The sequence below is a fragment of the Passer domesticus genome, chromosome 8, assembly GCF_036417665.1.
Source record: "Passer domesticus isolate bPasDom1 chromosome 8, bPasDom1.hap1, whole genome shotgun sequence".
Classification (NCBI taxonomy): Eukaryota; Metazoa; Chordata; class Aves; order Passeriformes; family Passeridae; genus Passer; species Passer domesticus.
The window spans coordinates 57597428-57625332 of NC_087481.1; the positions used below are offsets into that span (position 1 = coordinate 57597428).

General features: G+C 48.5%; 1 long non-coding RNA gene across 18 annotated transcripts; it reads left to right on the forward strand.

Annotated features, from left to right (window-relative positions):
* Positions 1 to 1340: 1340 nt before the first annotated feature.
* Positions 1341 to 27329, forward strand: LOC135306966 (uncharacterized). 18 transcript variants are annotated; one of them, XR_010367725.1, is made up of 12 exons: positions 1342 to 1873; positions 2914 to 2997; positions 3330 to 3557; positions 6425 to 6592; positions 8185 to 8311; positions 10132 to 10265; positions 11001 to 12885; positions 13593 to 13730; positions 16929 to 17039; positions 20627 to 20813; positions 21051 to 21578; positions 25642 to 27324. It is a non-coding gene; the product is annotated as an uncharacterized LOC135306966 (long non-coding RNA). The 18 variants fall into 18 exon arrangements; XR_010367732.1 differs by having other exon boundaries at positions 3346 to 3557; XR_010367729.1 differs by lacking the exon at positions 3330 to 3557 and having other exon boundaries at positions 1357 to 1873; positions 11001 to 11258; positions 12601 to 12885; positions 25642 to 27314.
* Positions 27330 to 27905: the final 576 nt, after the last annotated feature.

Consider the following 27905-nt stretch of genomic DNA (forward strand, 5'->3'; position numbering starts at 1 on the left):
AATAAAGGATGAAGCTTTCAGGATCCTTTATAAACAACGTGTCAGGTGTGGAGTTAATAGAGTTCAGACCTCTCTGCTTCACAGGTGGCTCCAAAAACCCAAGAATTTGACTTCCAAGGCAAAGGAATGCTGCAGTAGCTGGGTGCCAAGCCAGGCTGCCACCCCAGCAGCACTGGGATTATCTGTCAGCATTGCCCTGCTTCTTCTGTCGTTAATGTCCCTCCAATTAGCACTTTAATTGATGTGAGGATGCCAGCAGAAAACACCAATTTGCCAGGGTGGCTGAGCTGGTGTTCCCCACCCAGGGGGCCCTGGCCACCTCCTCTGCTCCCAGAGGCACAATCTGTCCTGAGCATCTCCAGGAAAAGCAGTGACAGCACAGCCAATCTGTCCCCAGGGCCACCTCCTCTCACCCCCTGCCCCCAGAACTTCCCCTCTGGGCTCTCCTCTCCCTCCCCAGCCTCTGCTGGCCTCAAAAACCGGCCAAATGGAAAGAGAATACTGGCAGGAGGAGTGCAGCCCTGCCTGCCATGATTTACTCCTGTACAAAACGAGTGTTTCCTCTTCAGGGGAGCAGTCCCTCACTGGTTACTGACCGTGCTCATGGCCAGGGTGCCACTTCTGCCCTCCCTGGGAGGGGCTGAACCCCTTGAGGAGGTTCAGAGCAGGGGTCTGACACCAAACTGGGGTCTGACAGACTCCAGACTGGGGCCTGACACCAAACTGGGGTCTGACAGACACCAAACTGGGGTCTGACACCAAACTGGGGTCTGACTGACACCAAACTGGGGTCTGACAGACACCAAACTGGGGTCTGACACCAAACTGGGGTCTGACTGACACCAAACTGGGGTCTGACAGACACCAAACTGGGGTCTGACACCAAAGTGGGGTCTGACAGACTCCAGACTGGCAGCTGGAGATGCTTCAGCAGCTCCCAAGTGCAGGTCTGGGGATGGCTCACAGCTGCTCTGCTCGGGGCTGGGGCACCACTCCAGGGCCCTGCAGACCTCAAAAGGGGCTGAGGATACCAAGCTCAAGGCACAGTCTGAAATATTTATCTATATGGAGACAGATTTCTGTAGCTGTGAGAGTTACAGAGCCCCCCATGGTTCTATGATTTGATGAATTTGCGTGGTAATTTGGTACCTGCCTGGGAAGATGTGCATTTGCCTCTTTGGGCAAAAGCTGCTTTGGAATTTTGGTCAAATCCACACCCAAGCATTTGCTCCTCTCAGACAACAATTTTCTTATGGCTGCTGTGACTTTTCTGGTGCGCGATGCCAAAATCTTGCTGGTTTTCTCCTTGCTGGTTTTGCCTCCTCCCATCAATAACAGCTCTTGGCAGAGGCTTAGAAACCTGACAAATTGTTGGCTATAAAACAGATTTGCCCACGGATGAAATATCTTTGTGGCCAAACCCTCCCTCCTATAAATCAGGAGCACCAGTGCTTGTTTAAGTGACAAATTTTAGAACTCAGCGGGGGAAAATGAAGTCACTGACTGATGGCAAAGCACTTGTTCCTCTGCCTTTTACCCCAGGAATTCCAGGCAGCCCGAGCACCCCAAACAGCCCAGCAAGCCCTGAGGAATGGCCTTGAAAGGCTCGCAGTAATTTGCTGTTTGTGAGGAGCCTGGAGATGACAGCAGTGATTGCCTTAATGAGTCAATTAAGGGCCAGGTAATTTGGGTGGGCTGGGGCTGCCAATTGAGCAGCCCCCCTGGGAAAGGGGCTCTCACACCAGTAAGAAAGGGGATCCCAAACCAGTAAGAGCCTGGCTGGGCTGCTGGGGCAGCAGAGGAGCTCTGGCAGAGACATGGGAGTACCTGCTGGAAGAGGAGATAATTCACCAACCTGAGCGTCCTGACCACGGTAATTATCTTTGTTACTTTGGTTAATTACCTTTGGTACTTAGGTGGGACCAGCTCTGGTCCCTGACCCTCTGGAAAGAGCAGAGGTGGAGTTGGAGGAGTGGGAATTTGTGAGAAAAAGGAGAATACTGCTCCTGTGGCAGCAGCAATGAAGTTCCCTGGCTGTTTGCAGCATCAGCCATAACATTTTTAATGGAAATATACTGTACCTGGAGTGCTTCTTTGAGTGTTTTCCAATAGCATTGAAAACGAATCAGTAGAAATTTGGGTTTGGTGTGGAGTTGAGGCCCATCCAGTCAGGATTTGATCAGTGCCCAAGACTGGGATTTCCCTGAGCTAGTTCCAGTCCAGCAGCTCTGGCTGAACTGGAACATTTCTTGTAAAAAAAAAACCAACCACTCAGCCTTGTGTTAAAGACCTCTGGCAGTGGAGCAGCCCTGAGAACCTTTGGTAATTTCCTTCAGTCATTAATTATTCACAGCTTTGCTTCAAGAGTTGCTTTTCCCTCTGTGGTTCTGGCACTTTTCCCCTCGTAACCCCTGGAAATTGATGCGTGCTCCTGCCTGCATGAAGCGCTTGCTCCGGCAGGTTTTTGTCATCCTTTTTGGCTCCTTAAACTGTGATCAAAGTGCCCCTGCCACCCTCTTTGATAAACCAAGCGTTCTGACCGCTGCAGATCTTGCTCTGTGGTGCTGCTTTTTGTCAGTTTTGCAGTTTTTCCCTCCCCACTCTGCAGTGTGCAGGCAGGGAGAGCTGCTTGGGGAAATCTTCTCAAGGCTTGGGGTTCAGGGTCTGAGAACTGTCCAGACCCTTCACCTGCAGGAGGTGAACAATTGGTCATCCTGGTTTGCTCTTCTGGGCCTGGCACTCATTTGCTGAAGGACTTTTCATCAAAATTTAAATCCTTTCACCCAAAATCACTGAGGACAGCGATTTTCCTGCAGCTCAGGCCCATGTCAGGCAACCCACAGCTCATTTCAGTTTGGGTACCCAAGAGTTTTGACACAAATATTAGAAGAAATATTTTTGTCTTTGTCTCAGCTGAACTCACTTGCACATTTTGAATTTGTGGATAATTTACATGGAAGGTGGGCAAACTTCTGGAAAGGCTTGTTCCAGTCTGAGGTGAGTGATTCCAAAGGGTGGGAAGGGACCTCAAACCCCATCCAGTGCCACCCCTGCTGTGGGATTTTCCTCTCATGATCCCGGGTGTTCCTGTGAGGGATTTTCCACCTTTCCCAGAGTCTGAAGGCATCCATGATCTCCCAGGTACAGCAGGGGTTTTATTCACTTGGGAAATGGAGGATGATCCCATAAGAAACAGGAATTCCCTGTGCATGTCTGTGGCTTGGTTCTGCACTTTTCCTTATTTCCTGCTGGCTGTGTGACCCTTTTCCAGCTCCTTCCCCCCATGTGCCCAGGTCTCAGTCCCTCCTGGTTTTGTTTTTCATTAAAAGAACTCCACGTTCCCAGGGAATGAAGATTTCATTCAAGAGTGCTGCAATTCAAGCCTGTTCCAGACAGATTCTTTGGTCTGCTGTGCAGAAATTGAGTATCTCGTGTAAAACTTCATTTGAGGGACTTGACAAACTGTACAGGAGGAAAAAAAAATGCAGGATGGATGGGCTGCTAGCTCGGGATGAACGCTGCTGCTGCTGCTGTGTACAGAGGCAGATCGTGCCTGGGTGAGGCTCCATTTGCCAGGGAACACAGCAGATATTCTGGTCTAAAACACAATATCTGGGGTGGGTTACCAGTCTGGGAGGACTGAGGTTCAACAGCAAAGGACAGAATTCTTCTCAGGCAGCTCATCCTCAAACTGGGGAATGGTATTGCACAGGGCAGGGCTGCAGATGGGCTCAGGACAAGGGATAAGCACTAAAATACAACAACAAGGAGGCAAAATAATCTTCGTTGTGTTACCTCTCTTATAATTATGAAGAATCAGCTAAAGGCCACTGGGTACAATCCCGAGAAACTTCAGATTTATCAGAAGCTGTTTGCAGACAGCTTTTCCATTAAATCAAGGCTCTCTTTGCCTCTGTGATTTGTTTGGCCTCAATCACTGAAGGTGTCAATTGTCTGAACGAGCGTGGACTCGGGGAGTTAATTTTGTGTTTAAGAAGAGAATTTTTGCCAGAACATGAATATTTAAGATTTATTTGTCATAAGAAGCACAAATGCTGTGTTTTCAGCGGCTGCAGGAGGATTGATGAAGATCATTCCCGCTTTGATGCAGAAATTGTGTTTTTGTCATGTTTGAATGAGGCTTGCTGCAGTGGCCCTGGGATTTCTGGGAGCTGTAGGGACAGATATGAGAGCAATACACCATTTTTTGCTTGTTTTTCATTAAATAACTACTAGGAGGCACAGAAGGAGATTTACAGTAGTCAAATGAGATGTGCTGTAATGTAGCATTGAATTAATTTCGCTGTAATGATGCTTTGCTGTGCCATTTACTCTGTGACATTCCCACAAAGCTGCTGCTCTTAACAAGAAACCCGAGTGCCCTTCAGCTAATTCCTGCAAATCCTCTGATTTCCTCATTAAGGCTTTTTTTAAAAATTTTCCCTTCAATATGACAAGTTGATCTGAGGGCTGGAGCACCTCTGTTATGAGGAAAAGGTGGGAGAACTGGGATGGTTCAGCTGCAGAGGAGAAGCTCTGGGCTGATTGTCCTTTCAGCACCTGAAGGAGCCAACAAGAACTGTGGGGAGGGATTTGGGAGGGGCAGGACACAGGGAATGGCTTCCCACTGGGAGAGGGGAGATTTAAATGGGATGTTGGGAAGGGGCTGGGATGGAATTCCCAGAGCAGCTGGGGCTGCCCCTGGATCCCTGGCAGTGCCCAAGGCCAGGCTGGAGCTTGGAGCAGCCTGGGATGGCATCAGGGTTGGAGCAAGGTGAATTTGAGGTCCCTTTGCACCCAAAGCAGGCTGTGGTTCCAGGCTCAAACAGCTGTGAGGATAATGCTCTGCACTGCCCAAGGTGTGTTCTGTGGATAAATCAGTCTGGGATAAATCAGTCCCTGCTTTATTCTGGAGCTCTGCCCAGCCCTGCCCCAGGGAGCTCTCAGGCATCTCCACCTGAGGATGTGGTCGATGGTCACCACGGGGTTGGTGCTGGGAGATGGTGGGGTTTGATTTCAGGGGGCTTTTCCAACCTTAATGAGCCCATGATCTTATGAAAAGAGTTTATCCTTTCCTAGACAGACCTATGGTAGAGGATGGAATTGTATTTAATCTCTTTTTGTCAGCTCTCTGGGCAGCATTTTCCACCAGTGCCTTCATTTCTGCAGCCAATTATCTCCAACTCATCACTCAGTGCCCATCAGAGACTCCAGACTCTTCCTCATGTGTGTGTCTTCCTAACTTAGCTTTTTCCTCATGGAGAAGGAGGATCTTCAAATTAGAGGAGATGAATTACACACGCACACAAAGATATTTATTTATCTCTGCTTGGAATGGGATCATTGACACCTGGAGTAGGTGTGGGAGGTTTTACTCTGGGGCAGCTCTGCTCACACAGGGAGGGTTGGGAATGTGCCAGGCATTAAGGAATCATTAAGGTTGGAAAAGACCTCCAAGGACACATCCAAGTCCCTTTCCCAGCCCCCATTTCCTTAAAACCCTGCTGGAATTTCACCGTGGGTGCTTCAGGATAGGCTTGGGGAAGCTTTTGGCTCCTCAGGGGCAGGAGGCTGTCCCCTGGGGAGTGGCACGGAGCTGGGGGTGCCCAGGGCAGGAAGCAGCACACGGATTTGGGCTGGGAAAAGCCCCCAGCAGAACAAAATCTGCTTCCTGCTGCTTCATATTTTCAGTGCTTGAGGGAAAGGTGGTCAAGCAAACCCAGGGGTAGAGCCTCACCCCCTATTTAGAGAAGCAATTAGGCACCTGTCAGAGCAATTAGTGGGTAATGTGATTTCTGGATAATTGCAGAATAATTGCCCGTGTGCCAACGGTGGGTTGGGTTTCTTGTTGTTAAAGCTATTGTAAGTTAATACGCCCTGATGTTTGGGCTGTAGCCACAAAACACACTTTAATACCCAATTAAAATGGATAAACAGGCTTTCATCCGAGTGAGGGTGCTCGTGGCAGTTAATGGAGGGTGAGCACAAAATCCAACATTTGTTTTGGACACGAGTCTGGGACCAGGCACGTTCTGAGGAGGGGAGCAGGCTGCTGAGGTGCTCTTTGGGAAATTCAGGAGGAGTTTGAGTCTTGTAAACTCATATTTCAGAGCTGAAAATTGTTGGAAGTGTCCAAGGCCAGGCTGGAGCAGCCTGGCACAGTGCAAGGTGTCCCTGGAGTGGAATGGGATGAATTTTAAGGTCCCTTCTCACCCATTTTGTTATATATCCAAATATGAGGAAATGATGGGAATTCTGGGGATGGAAATCTGCCTCCCTAATTGCTGGAATTCTGTGCTAACTCCTCGGGGAGGGCTGGACCAAACCTCTTGTACTTTATCCTCTTTTGGCAAGTGCCTTTGGCAATCAAGTTAAATCACATCGCAGATTTCCCTCTGCATTTTGTCTTGTTGGGTTTTTGCAGGGTTTGCTGTTAGGGGAAGTGTTTGATTTGATTTAAGCACAAGATAAGATAAGCACGTTGGAAATGGAGCTATCGATGGCGGGGCTATAATTTACAAAATTGCAGCATTTTCTTTATTGAAGCTCTGAAAAATAAAGCAGCATCAAAGCTCACAGCTGGCTGTTTGAGGTAAGTAGGCACAGAGTGATCAACCCAAATCACATAAACCCAACAGGAATTCTCTCCCATCCTCCTGTGCTGAGAGGGAAGAGCTGAACCTTCATTGCCATTAAGATTACTTTTGGCTTGAGCTGAACTCAAATGGTTCCAAATCACCAGAATTCTGCATGTGGAGGAAAAAAAAAGGCTTTTGTGTCCTGGTGGTTGTGGTGTGACCACAGGAGATGTGAAATGAGAACATTTGTGGGGCTTTCTGCTTTGTCTTGCAGGGAAATGTCTGATCTTGGATCTTCTGCCTGCCCTTGGGACCGCTGTTGTTCATTTTGTGAAGCAGCTCAGGGTGTTTGTGGCTCTGTGGCTCTCCTTCATCTTCCTCCACCATGGAATCATGGAGCTGTTTGGGTGGGAAGGACCCCAAATCCCACCCATTCCACCCCTGCCATGGCAGGGACACCTTCCCCTGTCCCAGGTGCTCCAGCCCCAGTGCCCAGCCTGGCCTTGGGCACTGCCAGGGATCCAGGGGCAGCCCCAGCTGCTCTGGGCACCCTGTGCCAGGGCTGCCCACCCTGCCAGGGAACAATTCCCAATCTCCAGCTAAATTTCCCCCTTTCCCTTTGTGCCCTTTGCTCCTTGTCCCGTCAGTCCTGCTGAAGGTCCCTGTGGTCCCCCAGACCCTGGAAGGTTCTGGGAGGGCTCCCCACACCTTCTCCTCCCCAGGTGAGCCCCCCCAGCTCTCCCAGCTCCACAGGGGAGGTCTTGCAGTCCTCTTACCAACCTCATGGCCTCCTCTGGCCCTGCTCCATGCCCTCCTCATCCTGGCATCCATCAGGGAAGGAGGAATCCAGGACCCTTGGTGACAGCAGGCACTCCTCACCTTTGCTCTCCCCCAGCCCATCAGCAGGTCACGGGATCTGCTCGTTCTGAGGAAAGAGTTGGTCCAGGTTCTCCACAGGAGGCTCGGGTTGGATATTAGGGAGAATTTTGTCACTGGAAATGTGGCCCAGCCCTGGCACAGCTGCCCAGGGCAGGGCTGCAGTGCCCATCCCTGGGGGGATTACAGCCCTGTGGAGGTGGCACCTGGGGACAGGGGCAGTGGTGGCCTGGCAGGGCTGGGAATGGACTCTGAGATCTTCCCCAGCCTTAACAATGCCATGGTTCACAAGGAATCCCCAAACTTGTCCTGCCCAAAGTCTCAGCTGCTCCCTGCCTGTTTCTGTGGGAAATGCTCAGCTTTCCTCAGTCTCCAAACAAAGCCATCAAACTCCTCGGGTTCCCGGGCAGAGCAGAAACCCCAGATTTTGACAATCTATTTTTCTGCAGGCAGGAAATTATTTTTCAATGAATTTTCACATAACTCGAAGTAATTGAAGGCTTAATATTTGCAATATTTTTACATTTGCTTTCTATGAGTATTTAAATATTTGCACATAAAATAAATTCTTTCACCACACTAATGAAAATCTAAGGACCCAATAGTCACATTCATTATTAGAGGCAGTAAATCACCTCTGGTGAGTTCAGTTTTACTTCCAATATAAATGCAGATTTATGAGCTTTCCTGTTGCATGATTTATTTGCATGATTTTTTTTTTCTTTCCCAGGAAGACTATTTCCCTCTTCCTAAACATCCAATATACATGAAAAGGGATTTAAGTGCTGAGGAATTATTTTAAAAAAATAAGTAAAAATAAAAAAACAGGTTGCTATTTCTTCAGCTGGACAGCTCAGGTAAGAACTTGAAGCTGATGTTTTGATGGGAATTTTGTGTGGGAGGAAATGGTGGCTTGTGGAATAAGATGAGGCATTTGTGTGTGTGCTGCTGCTTTTACTGCTGGGTTATTGACTTCAGAGTGTGTTTCGAGCAGTATTGAATTTGCAGCAGTAAAACACTTCACATTGCCGAACATTTGTGTTTAATAAATTGCTTTTTATGGAAGCAGGAGCCTGTATTTACCAATTGCTTTCTGGAACCTGTGGGATATTTCATCATTCCGCAGAGAACTACCTGAAAACTTTTAGTTTCTGAGTGAGACCAGCCACTCTCATTTGTTCTGAGGCTGAGGAAAGATGTACAAGGGAAAATCTGTGCCACAAGAGCCTCTTAGGAAATATTAGAGGAGAGAAATACATTTATGGGGATGGAAGGAGGGAGAGAGCAGCGTTAACATCCAGCTGCTAATGGACTGTGTGGCATCCACCACTTCCAGGAGTTCTTAATGGCCTTTGTGACTGAGAAAAGCAACATTCACCGAGGTTTAATAAATTTTTTAGCTTTCTAAGCGAGGCTGGCAGCTCCAAAGAGCGACATTTTCACCAGCCCATTAATGCCTCCTCAATTTTCTACATTGCAGCCTTCTGCCTTCCAGTTCGTGCCTCTTTATCTGTACTAATTAAGCAGCATTTCCATCCAGTGTCTTTGATTTGCACCCGAGGATCTCTCCACTTCCATTTTAGTGGCATTTTGTTCCCTTGAACGCCTCTGATGTCACGAGTCCAGGCCGCCTATTCCAGGACATAAATTTTTCACCAAGTTCTACACCTTCATTTTTGGGAGGGGGGAAGGGAAAAAGGGTGTATGAATCCAAAATGACTCCTCTATTTTCACTTCAAAGGCTATTTGGGCCGCTTCAAAGGGTTCCTCTGCCACAGAGAAATCATGTTTTTTGAAAATACTTTAAAAAAAATGAAAGGCAAAAAGCGACTTTGTACTGAAAGAATTCCTCCTCGGCCAACTCGAGCGGTGCTGGGCAGTGGTGATTTCGGTGTGCTCAGAGGACTTAATCATCCTGCGAGCTTTGATTGGTGCCTCCAGGCTCTTCATCTCTATAACCACATTTAAATTAAAAATAAGGCAAAACGTTTTGCTCCGCCGCGTCCCTCGCGCTCCTGTTTAGCATTCTCCCGCTGTCCCCGGGACTGCAGCGGGAAACCTCAATTTGTCTGTTTGCCCTTGTGGGACGTCTGCTTAAACACCCTTCAGTGGGATTTAAGAGGCCTGATTTGCCCGTGATTCCAGCCCTGGTAATTCTGTTTAATGTCGTTTAATTCTTGCAGCGGAGCCGCGGGTGAAATCCGGCGCCACCCGCTCGTGTCCCTTGGTGACACTGAGGTTGTGAGACAGGGAAAAGGGCCTCACACGGCCCTCCCTGGAGTGGCTGCTTGGTATTCCTGGGATTTAACCAGCTTGGAGTCGAGCAAGGAGGAGTTGTTAGCAAGAATCCCACTTTCGTACTCCTGGCTGTCTCCAGGAGCTCGCGGCGCTGACGGCAATTCCCAGGAGCGATGAGCGGCTGTGGGTGCACACTGAGGAGAATCCCAGGAGAAATCTGGGTGTTGTTGGCAGAAAAGAAATGGAGATTTTGGCTGGGAAAAGTTCTGGGGTTTTTAATTTTTTGTTTTCTTACTTTTTCTCCCCCCAGGAATTGTGCTCCCGTGCTTTCCTTCTCGCTCTGAAACTGAATTGTGTTCCTCACTAACAATCCACATTGCAAAAACTGCTTTTAATTTTTTTTTTTTTGTGGGGTGTGTGTGTGCGTTTCCAAATATAGGTAATTCTGGATTATTTCAGGAGAGATGATGGTGCCTAGAAGTGAAACTTGGATCTCCTGGCTTCTAGAACAGGGTGGTTTTCTTGAGAATAGTAAGTCCCTGAAATGCTGAAATATGGCTAAAATGAAAAAAGGTAAATTTAGATGGGATTTTGGGCAGGAATTGTTCCCTGGCAGGGTGGGCAGGGGCTGGGATGGAATTCCCAGAGCAGCTGGGGCTGCCCCTGGATCCCTGGCAGTGCCCAAGGCCAGGCTGGACACTGGGGCTGGAGCACCTGGGACAGGGGAAGGTGTCCCTGCCATGGCACGGGTGGAATGGGTGGGATTTGGGATCACTCCCACCCAAACCATTCCATGATTCTCTGCTTCTGCGCTTCAGCAGATCAGACTAGGAAAATGCAAATATATTTCTCTTTAGATGCCACTCTCAGGTTGATTTGCAGCTGGGCATTCTCCTTTTAGGCCCTGGCTCTGGGTCAGCTGGTACCTGGAGCTCTACACCCCAACCAACACTGCCTCGAACAGGAGCCAGTGCAGAGGTCAGAGCAGCAGTCAAATCCCCTAGAGCCAATATATGGAGTAAATTCAGCCCTCAGACATGAAACAGGTGTAGATTAGAAATACTGACCTTTGTAACAAGAAGCAGATTTTGCCTTCTGAGGGTTGAATTTATGAATAGTCCAGGTTTAGAAATGATAATGGGGAAGGTTCGTTTTGGAAGAAGACAGGTGGCTCTTGGATAAATTGTTGAAATTTTTATTGTTGATTGTTGTTGGTTATTCTTATTGTTTTCCTTCCATTTGCAACTTGAAAGAAAATGTTATAAAAAAAGCTTTTTCTTTTCTTTTCGCTGACATTGATATTTTCAGGAAGGCCCCCAAGAATTTGGTTTGGGGTTGGATAAGATCCATTTTATGGGAAAAAGAGCACATGAACTTGACATTTCTGAATTCTCCTGAGCTGTGGCCCATCCCAAACCCATCTTCCTGAGATGCTGGCTGTGTGGGAGAAGAGCAGCTGAGTTCTCTGAGACAGAACCTTCACCTGCCACTCCTGCTCTGTGCCCATTGGTGTGAGGAGCTGTTCCGTGGAGGGGAGATTTATTCACAGAATCACAGAATCTCCAGGTTGGGAGAATCTTCAGGATCATCGAGTCCAACCCAGCCCCAACAGCTCAACTAAACCCTGGCACCCAGTGCCACGTGCAGGCTTTTTTTAAACACATCCAAGGATGATGATTCCACCACCTCCACAGGCAGCCATCCCAGAACTTTATCACTCTTTCTGTAAAAAACTTTTTCCTAATATCTAACCTAAATTTCCTTTGGTGCAGCTTGAGACCATCCTCCCATCCCTGATCCCTCCCTTATTTCCCCAGGACTGGACACCTGAGGCAAGGAGCTGCTGAGCCTTTCTGGGAGGAGGATCCTGGGCTCTGGGAGCTGCTGAGCCTTTCTGGGAGGAGGGTCCTGGGCTCTGGAGCTGCTGAGCCTCTCTGGGAGGAGGGTCCTGGGCTCTGGAGCTGCTGAGCCTTTCTGGGAGGAGGATCCTGGGCTCTGGAGCTGCTGAGCCTTTCTGGGAGGAGGATCCTGGGCTCTGGAGCTGCTGAGCCTTTCTGGGAGGAGGGTCCTGGGCTCTGGGAGCTGCTGAGCCTTTCTGGGAGGAGGGTCCTGGGCTCTGGGAGCTGCTGAGCCTTTCTGGGAGGAGGGTCCTGGGCTCTGGGAGCTGCTGAGCCTTTCTGGGAGGAGGATCCTGGGCTCTGGGAGCTGCTGAGCCTTTCTGGGAGGAGGGTCCTGGGCTCTGGAGCTGCTGAGCCTTTCTGGGAGGAGGATCCTGGGCTCTGGAGCTGCTGAGCCTTTCTGGGAGGAGGATCCTGGGCTCTGGGCAGGCTCTGGAGCTGCTGAGCCTCGCCTGGCTCTGCTTTCCCAGCCCTTTTCCCGCAGAACCAGCAGCAGCTTGGCTGTAATTGCTCACTGCTCTCCATTAGTGCCTCTCCCTCCTGGCAGCTCTTTAATAGTTTACATCTCTCGGGGTTGGGAAATTACTGGTTTAATTAAAACAATTTGTTTCAAATGGGGCTCCCAAATCCCCACATGATGTTTTAGGAGCCTTGGGCGAAGAGCTGGAAATGGAGAGTAGCAATTGTGGGGAGGGTTTAGAGGGAGGCTGGAAGGAGGAGTTGGGATTTTTGCTAATTTTTGAGGCCTGGACTGGGAGTGGGGGGAGCAAAATTCTGTAGGACTGAGATTTTGTCTTCCAAACATTAAAATAATTCACCATGGGCAAGTCTTTGCTGGGTTTGGACAATGCTCCCAGCACAGGGTGGGATTTTGGGGAGTCCTGTGCAGGGTCAGGAGCTGGACTGGATTGTCCCTGTGGTCCCAGCTCAGGATTTTCCACGATTCTGTGAGGTTTAGTTGGACCTTGTTTGTTTTGTGATTGAGAGAAGATATTCTTTTTCTGGTGAAGGAAAGGAGAGAGCCCACAAAAGGGACCTTGGACACCTGAATGGCACAAGAATGCACTTTGGAAGTGGGATTGGAGGGGCAACAGCCAGCAGTGGTGTGCACAGGGTGGGAGTGAAGGTGGCAGGGCCAGGCAGGAGAACCGCTGGAATATCCTCAGCTGGAAGGACCCACATGGATCACAGAGTCCAGCTCCTGTGTGCATCAAGCCTGGATCTGCTTCAGGATGCTCTCCCTCTGCACCCTCGGAGAACTTCCAGGCTTTGGAGCTTGGCTTTACTCTTAGCAGGCAGGATTTTTATTTGTATTTAAAATAATATTTCAAAACATTTTCCTTCAACTTTGCTACTTTGGGTCTTTTACCATGTTCTGTGTCACTGGCACAGGGTGCCCCTGGATCCCTGGCAGTGCCCAAGGGATGTTGGACAGGGCTGGAGCACCTGGGACAGTGGGAGGTGTCCCTGCCGTGGCAGGGTGGGATGGGATGGATTTTTTAATGGATTTTTTAATGTCCCTTCCCACCCAAACCAGTGTGGGATTCTGGATCTGCTTCCCTTGGAGCAGTGCTGTTGCCAGAGGGCATAAACCTTTGTGAGAATGAATTTTCCCCTTCGTGAGAATGAATTTTTTTCCCAACAGAGAATCAGTTTATTCCTTGCTTTCCAGTTCCAAGGAAAGCACCCAGCGAGGCTCACAGCTCCTGTTGGCGCTGCCTTGCTGTTCCATGTTTTCCCTGTTCTCCCACTCCCTGCAGCCCTGAGCAAGTCTCCCTTTCCTTCCACCTGCAGATGGGAGCTCATTATCGGGATTTGTCAGACACTTCCAGCATTTTTAGCAGCACAGCATTTACATGGTTTCCTTGTTAGCTCTTTTTTATTTTTTTTTTTTCCCTGACAAGCAAATCTCGAATTCCAGTTGTTTTAAATGCAGCCTGGCTTCAGAACATCTTGTAAATTATGATTTCCTTCATGTACTCGTTCTTCATTTTCCTCCCAGACAGGTTCCGGAGGCAGCCTGGGAAAACACAACCTGGAGAATGAGTTGTTTTGGGGAGAGAATGGGTTTTGCCAGGATTTATGTTACCTTTATGGAGACACAAGGAATTCTTCTGACAATTTAAGTCCCTGCGCTGAAGTAAGTTGTTTTTTGGGGTTTTTTTTCCCCAGTGCTGACGGTAATTTAGACAGAAAGCACAGAGAATTTCAAGTCTGCTTCGCTGAACTTGTTGTGTGATGGGTTTTGCGTGGATTTTGTGCCAATAGTGAGAGTTATATCCAAGGAAAATTGTGGATACCCATCCCTGGAGGTGCCCAAGGCCGGGCTGGACAGGGCTTGGAGCACCTGGGACAGTGGGAGGTGTCCCTGCCATGGCACTGGCTGGGATTTAGGTCCCTTCCAGCCCAAACCATTCCTTGTTTTTAGGATTCTAAACTTTCAATCCTAGTCCTGAGCAGTTTATGGAACATTTGTCGAACTATAAACCCATTTTTCCCTGAGGATGTTTTAATTGGCTTTGAGTTTTTGAGTGCTGGTAAAGACTGAGATAAAATCAAAGGTCAGAGGTGGAAGAGTTGCTGCAAATAAAGGTCAAACCAGGTCAGGATATGATCAGAAAATTAGGAAAGTTGGCCTGGAAGCCACAATGACAGATGGGAATTCCTCCAATAATCTTAGATAGTAGGTAATGGATCAGGATCCTTTGGAATGACACGGAGCCTGAGGAAGCACGTGGATTTTCCCAGTGGACCCATAATAAAATAACGAATTTTTTTGTGGTGTTATGCAAACGAGAAAACAAATCCAAGCTTTCTATGCAGCAGGAAATGTTTTGTGTTTCTCAGTGCTGGTGTCAGTGCTGGTTGGTAGAAAAACTTACTTTGAAGCTCTTGGAATTTAATTTCCATTGAAAAAAGCTGCTTTCTTCAGAGCAACAATCCAGCAACAAACAAGCAGCAATCCTGTAAAATTAATGGGCTTAATTAAAATGTACATGGATTGGGGAAGGATCCACAAGCATAACAGAGATTTACTCTCTCATACCAGACTGAATAAATTTCCATGAATTTCCTGGGAGATTTTTAAGGCATTTTATGACCTTGTTTGTAAAAGGAAACTTGGGATTTCGAACTTGATTAGTTTTAAGAAAATACTGGAAAGAGCATCTCCAAGTGTTTGGTAAAGCATTTCTTATTATCTTCAGGAGATTATTCTCTTTCTAGATAAATATAAAGCAGAACTCACAGATTTTGCATTTCTAACTCAAAACAGAGATAAACTTTTCAGTAATTTTTAGTGATAATTTGCAATTTACAGTTAATCGTTGTGACTGGCGTTGGCTGGTCACTTGTGCCTGGCTGGCTTGGGCAGGGAAAAGCCATTCCCTGTTCCCAGTTCCTTCCTGCTGGTTTTTCCAGCCTGGATTTGTGTGGGTGCCAGTCCCTGTGGCTGTTCCTGGGAATCTGGTGGTGCTAGGGACTGGAATGTGTGCATGGTTCCCTTCTGCACCACCAAAATTCCACCAACAGCTGGGGAAAGGAGCCTCGGGGGAACCTTCTGCTCCTCCACAGCTCCTGACAGGAGCCCAGGGAACAGCCCCAGGCTGGGCCAGGACAGCTCAGGGGGGCACAGCAGGAATTTCCTCATGGAAAGGCTCTTGGAACTGCTCAGGGGGGTTTGCCCATCCCTGCAGGTGTCCCCTGGAGGTGGCACTCAGAGCTCTGGGCTGGGGACAGGGTGGGATTGTCCCCACTTGGTTGGACTCCATGGGCTGGCAGGTTTCTCCAGCCTCGGTGATCCCAAGGTGCAGCTCCAGCTGTAGAGCAGCAATTTAAGCTCTGATGTGTTTGGTTTTCCATCCAAAACCTGGGAAATGGGGCTGTTGGCTTCCTGGAGCCAATCAGAAACGTTGGTGCAATTTTAATTTTTGTTGTGCTTTGTTGGAGTTTTCTCCATGGGATTTATTTGGGTGGGTTTTTTTTTTTCTCTGTGAGATTTATTTGGGTGGGTTTTTTTTCTCTGCAGGATTTATTTGCGTGGGATTTTTTTTCTCTGTGGGTTTTATTTGGGTGTTTTTCTGTGGGTTTTTTTGTTTTGTTTTGTTTTTGTTTTGGTTTTTTTTTTTTTTTGGCGGGGTTTGGTTTGTGTTTTGTTGCCGTGGCTGAACCCCAAACCCAGGAGGGAAGGCTGCCCCCTTAACTGGTCAAGGCATCCTGAAAGGGCTGAAACACTGGGAAAATGATCCATCAAAGGCTGTGAAATAGGCACTAACTGTGTCTGGAAGTTGCTGGAGCCTGGGAGAATATTCCAGACAAAGTCAGGCAGAGCTTTCCCTGCTGATCCTTCCTGGAGGGATGCACTGCTGGCCTCAGCCCCAGGAGCTCCTGTTTCCATTTGGGAAGAGAGGCTCAGTGCCCAGGGGTTTGGAGCTTTCCCTGCCCTCCCGGGGGATCCCAGCCCTTCTCCCTGTGCTGCTCTGCAGCTGGCACCTCCTTGGGCACTGGGAATGACAAGAACCCTTTTTTTGAGGGATCACGGTGCTCAATCCCAACCCTTCCTGTGTTGGCTGGAAAATCCCCCTGCCCAGGCTGTGGAGAAGCTGCAGCTCCTCAGCCTGTTTCAATTCAACAAGAAAACCAACAAAAAGCCCCATTCTGGGTAATTTCAAACTATTTACTTTTCCAATTTGGCTACTGAACTGAAAAATCAATTGTTTCTACAGCTCTGCTGGAGATCCTGGGCTGAGTTCTCCATTTGTCTGCCAGGGCTGGAGTGAAAACATTTCTGAGGCTGTGGAGTAAATCAGCTGCTGTTGTATTTCCATGCTGCATCCCCAGGCTTTGGACCAAATTGCCTTGTTCAGCTGGCCCTTGCTGGGATCAAATATCCCCAGAAAATGAGATTTGAATTCTGGGAACTGGAGTCCCTTCCAGCCCGACCGTTCTGCCATGAATTGTACAGCGTGCAGCTCATGCTGAAATCCTTTACTGGAGCCGTCAGCTGTAGGGGCTGTCAGGACAAAACAGAGCTCTTCCACCAGATGCTTCATAATAATAATTATTGTAAATAACAAGGGACTCTCCTGATGGGCCCTTCTGAGCCCAGTTTCTCCGGGGGCAGCTCAGTGAGAGCACCTTCCTGCCAAGGTACAGACAGCAAACTGTGGGGGGAAAATAGCCCGAGAGAGGAGAAATACCAGAATTCTCTGCATGCTGAGAGGCTCTTGGAACCCTCTGGGAAGGGGAGATTGTCATCCCTGGTTTCTTTTTTTGTTTGTTTTCTGTGTATTTGAAGCATGGAGTGGCAGGTTCTGAGCACTTCAGTTTGCATTTACAGTCTGATGGACTCCAAGGACAGCCCTGGAACAGCCCGGCTCGTTCCCTTGGATAATTGCAATTGGAGTTTTCTCTGCTCAGGAGAAGCCAGAGGTCAGCGGTGAAATGCTGGGTGAGGAAGGAGATGAAGTTTGGGTATTTGTGGCTGGAATGAGTCTGGAGGGGGCTCTAAGGTTTCTGGATCTTTCTCTCCTCCAGGTGAACAGCCCCAGCTCTCCCAGCCTGCTGCAGAGCAGGGGACTCTGGACTCCCTCCAGCAGGTTTTTCCTGAGCTGGGATGGTGCAGAAACGTGGATTGGGAATGACAATTGTCTCTCTCCCCGAGCAGGGATGCTGTGCTTTGTACAGTGAAATTCCTGGGAGGACCAGGGACCTCCAGGAGAGAAACAATGTCAGGGTTTAGTGAAAGTGTGGGGCTGCTGAGGATATCGCAAGTGGCAGAGTGAAGGGGTGGTCAGTGAAATCGTGGGGAATCGGCTCAGCCCTGGCGTTGAAGCACAGGGAGGTGCTGATGCCACAGCTCCATCCCAGCGCCCTGGCAGGCTGAGGGAGGGTTTTGTGCTCTGGGATCCCTGGATCACAGTTCCTGGGCTGGATGAACCCCAGGAGCCCTCAGCCTTTGCTTGGGGCTCTGAGGAACCAGATTTGTCAGTTCAGGAGGGTCTTTGGTGGATCCCTGACTCCATCTGGGCTGGTGCTTTAACCCCTCCTCTCCCATTTCCCTTCCCCACACAGCACAGAGCCCCCAGATCCTCCCAGGCTCACCCTGACCCCTCAGGGCATGGGGTGATGTCCTTTAACACCCACCAGAGGCTGCTGCTGGAAACCTTCTGCCCCTGAAACCACAGCCTCATCCTCTGCCTCCTCTCTTCTGAGCAGAATAACCCAATACTCCCCTAAAATTCACCAGGTGAGCTCCCAGCAGAGCTGCAGCCAGAGCAAATTAAGCAGATATTTACATTTTCTGAGATAATCCCAGCCAAGTCAGGAGTGTGATGAGGAAGAAACTTAGGGAGAGGGAGGAAGTTCAGAGAACAATATTTCTGCAGTATCAGCAGGCCCTGCCTTGGCTGCATTTAGAACAAAGGCACTTCATTTGCAGTTATTCCTGCCTGCTTTCCAACCTGTCTGTTCAGGCTGGGTGAAACACCTGATTTACTGCAGGCTCCTCCGAGTGGCTGAGGCGCTTTTGGGGAGTTTGTCAGAGCCCAGAGTCACTTCTGCATTGCCAGGGGTGTTATCTTTAAAGGATGAATTATGGAAAAAGGGAAAGACAAAAAGAAGAAGAGGGAAAAACAAAGAAGTGCATCAACCTGGCCATGAAGAACAGCCCCTGGAGCCAGATAAAGCAGGTGCTGTCACGGCAGCCTGGGGTAAAAGGGAGGTGGGGAAATGAGGGGCTTGTGGGGGGGGGTTTTGCATGAGCATTGTACAGCTGATCCTCAGGCCCAGGGATTGATGGCTCAGCCTGTCCTGAGCTGCTGTTTGTTCCCTGCACACAAAGGGTGAGTGAAGGGAAGATGGAAGGAGTGTCCTTGCTGCAAACACTTGCCAGAGGTGGTGAATTGTGGTGAATTTAGATTAATGTGTGTTAATTGACGATCCCAGCTGGCATTAGCCCCCATCAATAATGAGAATGGTGATAAAAGAGAGACAAATGGGGCTGTCTGCACAATGGCAGAGCCAGAAGGGTTGCATCCATGCTTTTCCCAGCAATTTTGGGTTCCTTTTGTATGTTTTCCTGGGGACCCTGGGCACAGAGCCCTGGAGTCTGACATTTCAAGTGAAATTCTGGGATGTGAGTCCAGTGCCTGGGAATGGGGAGAGAGAGCGTGAAGGGAACAACATTTGTGCAGGGAGAGAAACGGGACAGACAGAGATTCTCTTTGGAATTTGGGTGGCAAAACGTGCATTTATCCATTTCCTCCCTGCTGGAACTCCCCACGGAGCTTCCTCTGATGGCAAAGGAGCAAACACCATTTTGGTTCAGCTGGAAAATGCGTTCCCACACAGGGAAGTGGAGGCTGGGAAGCTGCAGGTGGGGTTTGGAGCTGTCCCTGCCCCAGCCAGCCCAGCCTGGTGCCAGCAGATCCCTGCCCTGCTGGGAGCATCCCCCATTCCACCAGAACTGGCCTAAGTGCCAGGAAAACGAAGACAAATTTGAACATGGCAGGCTGGAATGATGCTTCCCACAGCTAAACAATATTAAAAAAAAGAAAAAAAGCCCAGCAAAGAGAGAAGTGATTCTGCCTGAAGGCACCTCAGAACAATAGACTTGGTAAATGACTTCAGACCTCAAGCTGTCCCATCTTCCCAGCCCACAGGGAATTGCTTCCCTTAAAAGCAATTAAAGGCTCCACACCAGCTGTGGTTGAGCTCTGATTTGTATTCTGCAAAGTTTTCTCTGGTTTAGTTTTTTTAAGGCTGCCTTCATTCCCTCTTCCCCCTCTGCTCCTGCTCTCAGGTGCTCAGGAATGGTTGGGATTGCAGGTGGCAGCCGTGGCAGTGATGGATTTTCACCTTCTCCCTGGCTCAGGCCTCTCAGTCACTCGGTGCCTGAATGTTTGTGCAATTCCCAAACTGAGGTTCAAAATCGATCCCTGAAGTGAGAACTTCTGCACAGCCTTGGAAATGTGGGACACAGGGAGGGAGTTTTGGCCAAGGAGAGACCTTTGTGTCCAGGGATCCCCGTGGGCAGCAGGAAAGGGGAATTCTGCATTCTGTCCTGTGCCCAGGTGAGCCCCAGTGCAGAGCCCAGCCCAGCAGGGAGCTGGAGCTGCTGGAGAGAATCCAGAGAGGCACCAGATGATCAGAGGATGGAGCAGCTCTGCTGGGAGAGCTGGGGGGGCTCACTGCAGGGGAGAAGGGTGGGGGGACCTCAGAGTGGCCTGCCAGGGCCTGGAGGGCTCCAGGAGAGCTGGAGAGGGACTGGGGACAAGGATGGAGGGACAGGACACAGGGAATGGCTCCCACTGCCAGAGGGCAGGGCTGGATGGGAGATTGGGAATTGGGAATTGTTCCCTGGCAGGGTGGGCAGGCCTGGCACAGGGTGCCCAGAGCAGCTGTGGCTGCCCCTGGATCCCTGGCAGTGCCCAGGGCCAGGCTGGACACTGGGGCTGGAGCACCTGGGACAGGGGAAGGTGTCCCTGCCGTGGCAGGGGTGGAATGGGTGGAATTTCAGGTCCCACCAACCCAAATCATCACCACATCCATCACTCTCCCTGTCCCCAGGTGCCACATCCACACATTCCTTGGCCACCTCCAGGGATGTGGCTCCCCTCCCCATGCATGACGACCCTTTCCATGAAGAAATGAAGAATTTTCCCATTATCCAACCTAACCCCCGTGGTGCAGCTCGAGGCCTGTTACCATAATCCCATTTTGACACAGATCTGTGAGGAGAAATCCTCTCCTGGCTGCCAGGGCTGTGGTCAAGTGGCTTCATTAAAACCTGCACCATCATCCCAGGCAGGAAATTTCCCTTTCAAGAGGGAGCTCCAGTGTTTGCAGAGTGTCAAATAAACCTCGAGGACACTCCTAATTTTTCTGCTGGGGATATATTTTAGCTAATTAAATCCCTGAAAAGGAACATCTTAAGCCTTGTCAAACTGAAGAAGGCACAAGCAGAGCTTTTCCTTTCTCAGCAAGACAGAGAAAAAAGAAAAACCTCTGTAATTTTATTGTTTCTCTTTTTTTCAGGTTGAAGGTGTTGGAAGCTGCCAGAGCCACTGATTCCAATTTGTGTTTCTCCATCTGCATGGAAAATCCATCTGCTTGCAGAAATTGTATTTACACAGCCCATAATCCTGAGCAGCCTCAGATATTGGGGATTGAGGCTCTAACGACATTGGAAACCATTTTTATTAAGAGGCAGAAATTGAATTAGGTAATTATATTTATTGATGGGAAATTAAATTTAACAACTGCGAATTGCCTTAAGTCAGTGTAGCCAGATTTTCATTACTCCAAATGTGAGGAGCTGCTGCTTTAGTGGATTCTGCTCAGCTCGGGAGGGGCAGCCTGGGGTTGGGGCTGGGAAAGGGGATTTTGGATCACAACAGCTCCCACCACCTGCCTGGGCTTTCCTTCATGGATGAAACAAATCTCCTTTGTCTTTTAACAGCCTTTCACTTCACTGTGAAGTGCCCAGCATTCTCAGCTAGGGCACTCTGCAGGGGAGAAAATGTCCTCAGCTTCCTACAAAAATGAGGTACAAAAGGGAATTTGCCTCGTGTGGTGGAGCCAAGGCCCAGCCTGCATATCTGAGCTGTCTCAGTCTAGTTCCCTGATCAAAATTCAAAGCTGGAGTGAATTTTGTGAGCCTGGGATTTTGTGTTTTATGTTTGTGACCCCAAATTCCAGCTCCGAGGTTGACTTTTCCTATTCCTCACAAAACTGAATTTTGCATCCCTGCTGCGTGACTGCACTGGGGCTGTGGCCTCAGACACATCATTCCTGCTCCAGCATCCACCCCAGCAGCCACCTGTGGGACAGGAGATCCCTGGAATAGAAAACCCACAGGCAGGAACCGGAAATGCTGAAGACAACCTGGAAACCAGGCAAAGCCAGATTTGCACCAAAAAGCATTCAATCAACAGCCAGGAAGAAGGAATTTCATGTCCTCTGTAAAAATCTTCAGTTTTCCATGCCTGTAAGTTTTCCTGCATGTCAGAATTTTGTTATCTTCTAAAGATAAACAATTTTCCTTCTCTTAATTCCCATTAATTCACAATATGACTTTTAACTTCACCTGTCCTTTCCCTTTTCATGCTCCAAGCTCCTTCCCACAGGGCACACCTCCCATTCTCCTGTTACCAATATTCCTTTTGAATCCACCAGAACCTCCCTGTTATTTCACTGCTTTTTTTCTCCTTGCACTTTTTATTCCTCCAGAAGAACAGTTCCTGCCCAGATCCAGTGGCTGAGGCCCAGGGAACTCATTCACAAGCTGCTCACTTCTCCCCCTGTAATTACTTCTCACTGCTGTTGTCTTTATTGAGCTGCCTGTCTTTGGGGTTATTTCAGATTTATCTATTTTAATATTTCAGCCCCTGTTTTTATAGCCTTTGGATTGTTCAGTGATCTTTGATTGCATAATTGAAATGTATTTTCCTGCCTCCTTTAAACTCCTGAACTGGCAGGCAAACTCACTTGGCTTTTCTGTTAGTCTCTTCAAGGCTTTTTGATTGATTCCAGCAAGGATCTATCTTTTCTTTTTCCTGATAGTTCCTTTTATTATCTCAATAAAACCTCCCGTGCCAGCTCGATTGAGCAAACTCTTTTTGCACCTGTGCAAACTGCGCCAGGGTTGTGATAAAGCACGTTTGGTGTAAGGAATCTCATTGCCTTCTCCCTTGGAGCTGGGTCAGAGCACCCACACCTCCTGTGCCGTGCTGCCTGCAGGCCTGTCCTGCCTCTGGCCGTGCACAGCTGCCCGGGAGGGCTTTGCTTTGAGCTCCTCCGGCTCATGGCACCCTGGCTAATTATCTGGGGGATCTCTTTCCCGTTTCCCCTTTCCTTTTCCCGTTTCCCCTTTCCTTTTCCCGTTTCCCCTTTCCTTTTCCCGTTTCCCCTTTCCTTTTCCCGTTTCCCCTTTCCTTTTCCCGTTTCCCCTTTCCTTTTCCCGTTTCCCCTTTCCTTTTCCCGTTTCCCCTTTCCTTTTCCCGTTTCCCCTTTCCTTTTCCCGTTTCCCCTTTCCTTTTCCCGTTTCCCCTTTCCTTTTCCCGTTTCCCCTTTCCCCATTTCCTTCCCTTCCCCCTTTTCCTTCCCTTCCCCCTTTTCCTTTCCTTCCCCCTTTTCCTTTCCTTTCCTTCCCCCTTTTCCTTTCCTTTCCTTCCCCCTTTTCCTTTCCTTTCCTTCCCCCTTTTCCTTTCCTTTCCTTCCCCCTTTTCCTTTCCTTTCCTTCCCCCTTTTCCTTTCCTTTCCTTCCCCCTTTTCCTTTCCTTTCCTTCCCCCTTTTCCTTTCCTTTCCTTCCCCCTTTTCCTTTCCTTTCCTTCCCCCTTTTCCTTTCCTTTCCTTCCCCCTTTTCCTTTCCTTTCCTTCCCCCTTTTCCTTTCCTTTCCTTCCCCCTTTTCCTTTCCTTTCCTTCCCCCTTTTCCTTTCCTTTCCTTCCCCCTTTTCCTTTCCTTTCCTTCCCCCTTTTCCTTTCCTTTCCTTCCCCCTTTTCCTTTCCTTTCCTTCCCCCTTTTCCTCTCCTTTCCTTCCCCCTTTTCCTCTCCTTTCCTTCCCCCTTTTCCTTTCTTTCCTTCCCCCCTTTCCTTTCCTTTCCTTTCCTTTCCTTTCCTTTCCTTTCCTTTCCTTTCCTTTCCTTTCCTTTCCTTTCCTTTCCTTTCCTTTCCTTTCCTTTCCTTTCCTTTCCTTTCCTTTTCCTTTCCTTTTCCTTTCCTTTTCCTTTCCTTTTCCTTTCCTTTTCCTTTCCTTTTCCTTTCCTTTTCCTTTCCTTTTCCTTTCCTTTTCCTTTCCTTTTCCTTTCCTTTTCCTTTCCTTTTCCTTTCCTTTTCCTTTCCTTTTCCTTTCCTTTTCCTTTCCTTTTCCTTTCCTTTTCCTTTCCTTTCCTTCCCTTCCCTTCCCTCTTTTCCTTTACTTCCCCCTTTTCCCTCTTCTTTTCCCATTTTCCCTTTTCCCTCTTCTTTTCCCATTTTCCCTTTTCCCTCTTCTTTTCCCATTTTCCCTTTTCCCCTTTTCCCTCTTCTTTTCCCTTTTCCCCTTTTCCCTCTTCTTTTCCCATTTTCCCTTTTCCCCTTCTCACTTGCTTTGCTTCTTTCTCTTTCCCTGGTGAAAAGATTTTTAACTGCAGTGAGCAAAGCTGAAATTCGGCTCCCAGCCCTGACCTGTGCAGCAAAGGCCAGGTGAGCCACTAATGATGCTCTTGGCTGTGACCTTCCTGACACAGACTTTCGTGTCCTTTGCTGATGTCTCCCCAAACCCAACCAGAGGCACATTCCCTTCTTCTGCACCCACATCAATCCTGCCCAAAATAGCTCAAAATTCAGTGTGTAACTCCTGGATGTTTCCCAAAATGATGAATTCCTGCACTTCAGCCCCCTGGAAGGGCTGCTAATGGAACTCATTTCCTCAAATTTATCTCTGTGTGGCTGTTCCTTGTTCCTTTCATCCCTCCGTGAGTGCTAAGAGAGAGATTTAAAGGCTGGTGTTTCAAGGCAAGGGGCTTGGTTTGGAATTTATCCCAGGAAATCAGCAGAACAGCCAAGAGATTTGTGGGGAATTACTGGATGATTCTAGGGAAGCTGATTTGGTTTAGTTGATAAGGCCAAAGGTTGGACTGGATGATCTTGGAGGTGTTTTCTGGGTTTTCATGTTGAGAATTTCAAATGCAATGTTTGCTTTGGGATTCCTTCTTTCTTTCTTTCCCCTTCTTTCTTTCTTTCCCCTTCTTTCTTTCTTTCCCCCTTCTTTCTTTCTTTCCCCTTCTTTCTTTCTTTCCCCTTCTTCTTTCTTTCCCCTTCTTCTTTCTTTCCCCTTCTTCTTTCTTTCCCCTTCTTCTTTCTTTCCCCTTCTTCTTTCTTTCCTTCCCCTTCTTCTTTCTTTCCTTCCCCTTCTTCTTTCTTTCCTTCCCCTTCTTCTTTCTTTCCTTCCCCTTCTTCTTTCTTTCCTTCCCCTTCTTCTTTCTTTCCTTCCCCTTCTTCTTTCTTTCCTTCCCCTTCTTCTTTCTTTCCTTCCCCTTCTTCTTTCTTTCCTTCCCCTTCTTCTTTCTTTCCTTCCCCTTCTTCTTTCTTTCCTTCCCCTTCTTCTTTCTTTCCTTCCCCTTCTTCTTTCTTTCCTTCCCCTTCTTCTTTCTTTCCTTCCCCTTCTTCTTTCTTTCCTTCCCCTTCTTCTTTCTTTCCTTCCCCTTCTTCTTTCTTTCCTTCCCCTTCTTCTTTCTTTCCTTCCCCTTCTTCTTTCTTTCTTTCCCCTTCTTCTTTCTTTCCTTCCCCTTCTTCTTTCTTTCCCCTTCTTCTTTCTTTCCCCTTCTTCTTTCTTTCCCCTTCTTCTTTCTTTCTTTTCCCCCTTTTCTTCCCTTTTTCCTTTTCCTTTCCCTTCCCCAAGTTACGGCCCAAACCCAGTTAAAAACCTGCAGTGTTTGGAGTCGTGACCAGCATAACCTCCAGCAGAAAAAAAAAAGTCATGTGGCCAAGTTAATTTTTTAACCAAAGGCTTAAAAAAGGAACCAAAAATGAAAATCAAATTTTAATTAGTTATTCATTTCTGTGGTTTAATTATGCAGTGTTCTCCAGCAATGTTTGACTCTGGAGTGATTGTTAATTTATGAATGTATTCTGTATTGATTTGGGAGCAGAGCTCTGTGAGCACCATCACCTTTCTCTCAGCATTTCTCCTCAGCAGGCTCAGAGTCTTTGAATTTCTTGTCTGAATTCCTGGTTCAGGCATTTATTAGAGCAAAGGCCGAGCATAATTACATTAAAATATGAAATAAAGCCAATAATTGCCATGGAATTCAATAATGCAGCAGATGAAATGGGGCCATTGGGGTGCCTGGGAAGGGTCAGGCTTCCCAAAAGGTTTGTTCTTCTGTTTTTTAGGAGTAAATTGGTATCAGTGCCTGGATCAGAAGTGAGGGATTTGGGTAGAGAAAGCTGGGGTTTAACTGATGGAAGAACAAAATGGTTTGGAAATTAATTGGGTTTTTTTGGGTGTTTTAAAATTATTTATTTGTTTATTTGTTTGTTATTAATTTTTTGTTGTTTTTGTGCAGGAATTTCAGCCTCCACAGCTCAGCATGCCCCACAGACTCCCTTAGTCACAGCCATGGAAATATTCTCCAAGACCCTGGAAAGCTCCTGGCTCTTGGATTTTCCTGCTCTGGAATTGCTCCAATGTCCAGGCTCTGCTTAGTCCAGCTTAAAGTGGCTTCTCTCCACAATTTTTACCAAAAAAACCAAGGGAGAAAATGCACATAATTCCAGGGTGTGAAAGGGATGAAGGCACATAACAGGCAAGAAGAGTTCCTGGTGTTGCAGAAACAGGAGAAACAACGATGGAATAATTGTGGGGTGGTTTGTGGAGAAGGGGACAACGCGACGAGGCAGAGGAAGTGTTTTGGCTTCAGCATCAGCTCATCCCAAGATTCCCTGACACGTGGACAAGGCTTTGCCCTAGTGTCTGCAGGAATGAAATCCACCACAGGCTGACCTTGGAAACCAGAGGGAAATAAAACAACCCACCAACCCACCCCAACTTCTTCCTGTTTTCCAAACACAGAATTCCGTGGCTGGGTGGAGTTGCACACTGATATCAGGCATCCCTCCTGAATGAACCATCTGGAGAACCTTGGAGCAGCAGTCCCATGTGCCTGTGCTGTTTGCAGGACGCTCAGGGTGCATTTTGGGGGTGTTTTCATTTCCCAGTCGTTGTTGCAGTTTGTTTCCTTGGATTTAAGAGGACGTCTAGAAACCAGCTCGGTCTGATTGCAGCGCAGCAATAAACAGGATAAGTAATTAACTCCAGGCAATTTCCTCCGCCATTTATTTGCTGCAGCCATCTCTCCTCTCCAAAGGGGAGGGGAAAAAATAAAAAAGTCTTGTTTTCCAGGTCATTTGGAGCACGTTTGCAGTGGGAATTTTCTCTCCTCTCCATTCTCTTTTCCCAGCCCCTGTGCCTCAGGAAGCAGTGGACAATTGCCAGCCCACACCAGCTTTGAGGTGCCCTCATCCACCTTCATTTAATCCCTTGGATCCTTGTGAGTTCCATGGGAATCTGAGATTTATGGAGACCAGCAGCCAAGTCAAAGCTGGGAAAAGAGAGAGGTTTGTGGGCAGATGGCAAAACTTGCTTCATTTTCCAGGGTGGGAATAATTCCAGGGACAAGTGTAAAAAACCCTGCAGTAGTTTCAGCTCCTCACTGTCATCACCCTCCCCCTCATCCCCGCCTGGGCTTTGTGGCACAAACCAAAGCCAAGGACCTGGCTGGGAGTCCAGAGTGTGACAGTGAGATCAGTCCTTGTGATCCCAGACAGGGAGAGGAGGCCATTGCCCATTCCAGGGGGCTCTTTTCCAGCTCCTGAAAAAAGGAGGAATAAACCCTCCAGGAATGGCAGAGACAATGAAGTTTCACAGCACAGGGAAGGAAATTCGTTGCAGTATTTATTTTGCCACCCAGGCTGTCACTAGCAGGTGGTGCTGGGCACCAGGGGGTCCAGGAGCAGCGCTGCTGTTGGGATCTGGGCTGCACAGTTCCCAAATTCACAATTCCCATCCTTTATGGCTCCCTTGGGCACGCCTGGTTATGCACCTCTCAGCAGCTCTGCAGCCTGGAGCTGGGCTGTGCCTGGGAAAGGTTCAGGGAATGCAGGCAGGCTGCTCGTGGGGGGGTTCCAAGGCTGGGGATCGGATATTCCATGGGCTCCATTCCCAAAATCAGCCAGGCAGGCTGCTCGTGGGGGGATTCCAAGGCTGGGATTGGATATTCCATGGGCTCCATTCCCAAAATCAGCCAGGCAGGCTGCTCGTGGGGGGATTCCAAGGCTGGGATCGGATATTCCATGGGCTCCATTCCCAAAATCAGCCAGGCTCGTGGGGGGGTTCCAAGGCTGGGGATCGGATATTCCATGGGCTCCATTCCCAAAGTCATCCAGGGCTGGGGAGAGGGGTTCCCATGGCAGCTCCTCCTCCCCAGCACCCTTTGAGGCCCCTGAGAGGGATATTGGGATTTTTGGAGTGGGATGAATGGAAATGTCCACCTGGAGGCTGGGAATGCTGCAGGAGCTGGGGCTGGAGGGGGTGATCACCTCCTGTATCAGCTTTGTTAGCAAAAACCCCCAAAACACCTCAAAACCCCAAAACAAACCCAAAAACACCCAGAGCAAACCAAACTGCAGAGGATGTTTGAAGAAAACTGAGACTGTAAAGCCCATGTGTGCTTTAGGACTGGGTTCCACAGGTATCCATAAATTATTCATTTTATTGGATTCACACAAATCCTGCAGCAAACCCAAACCCTGCGTATTCCAAAGGGAAGAT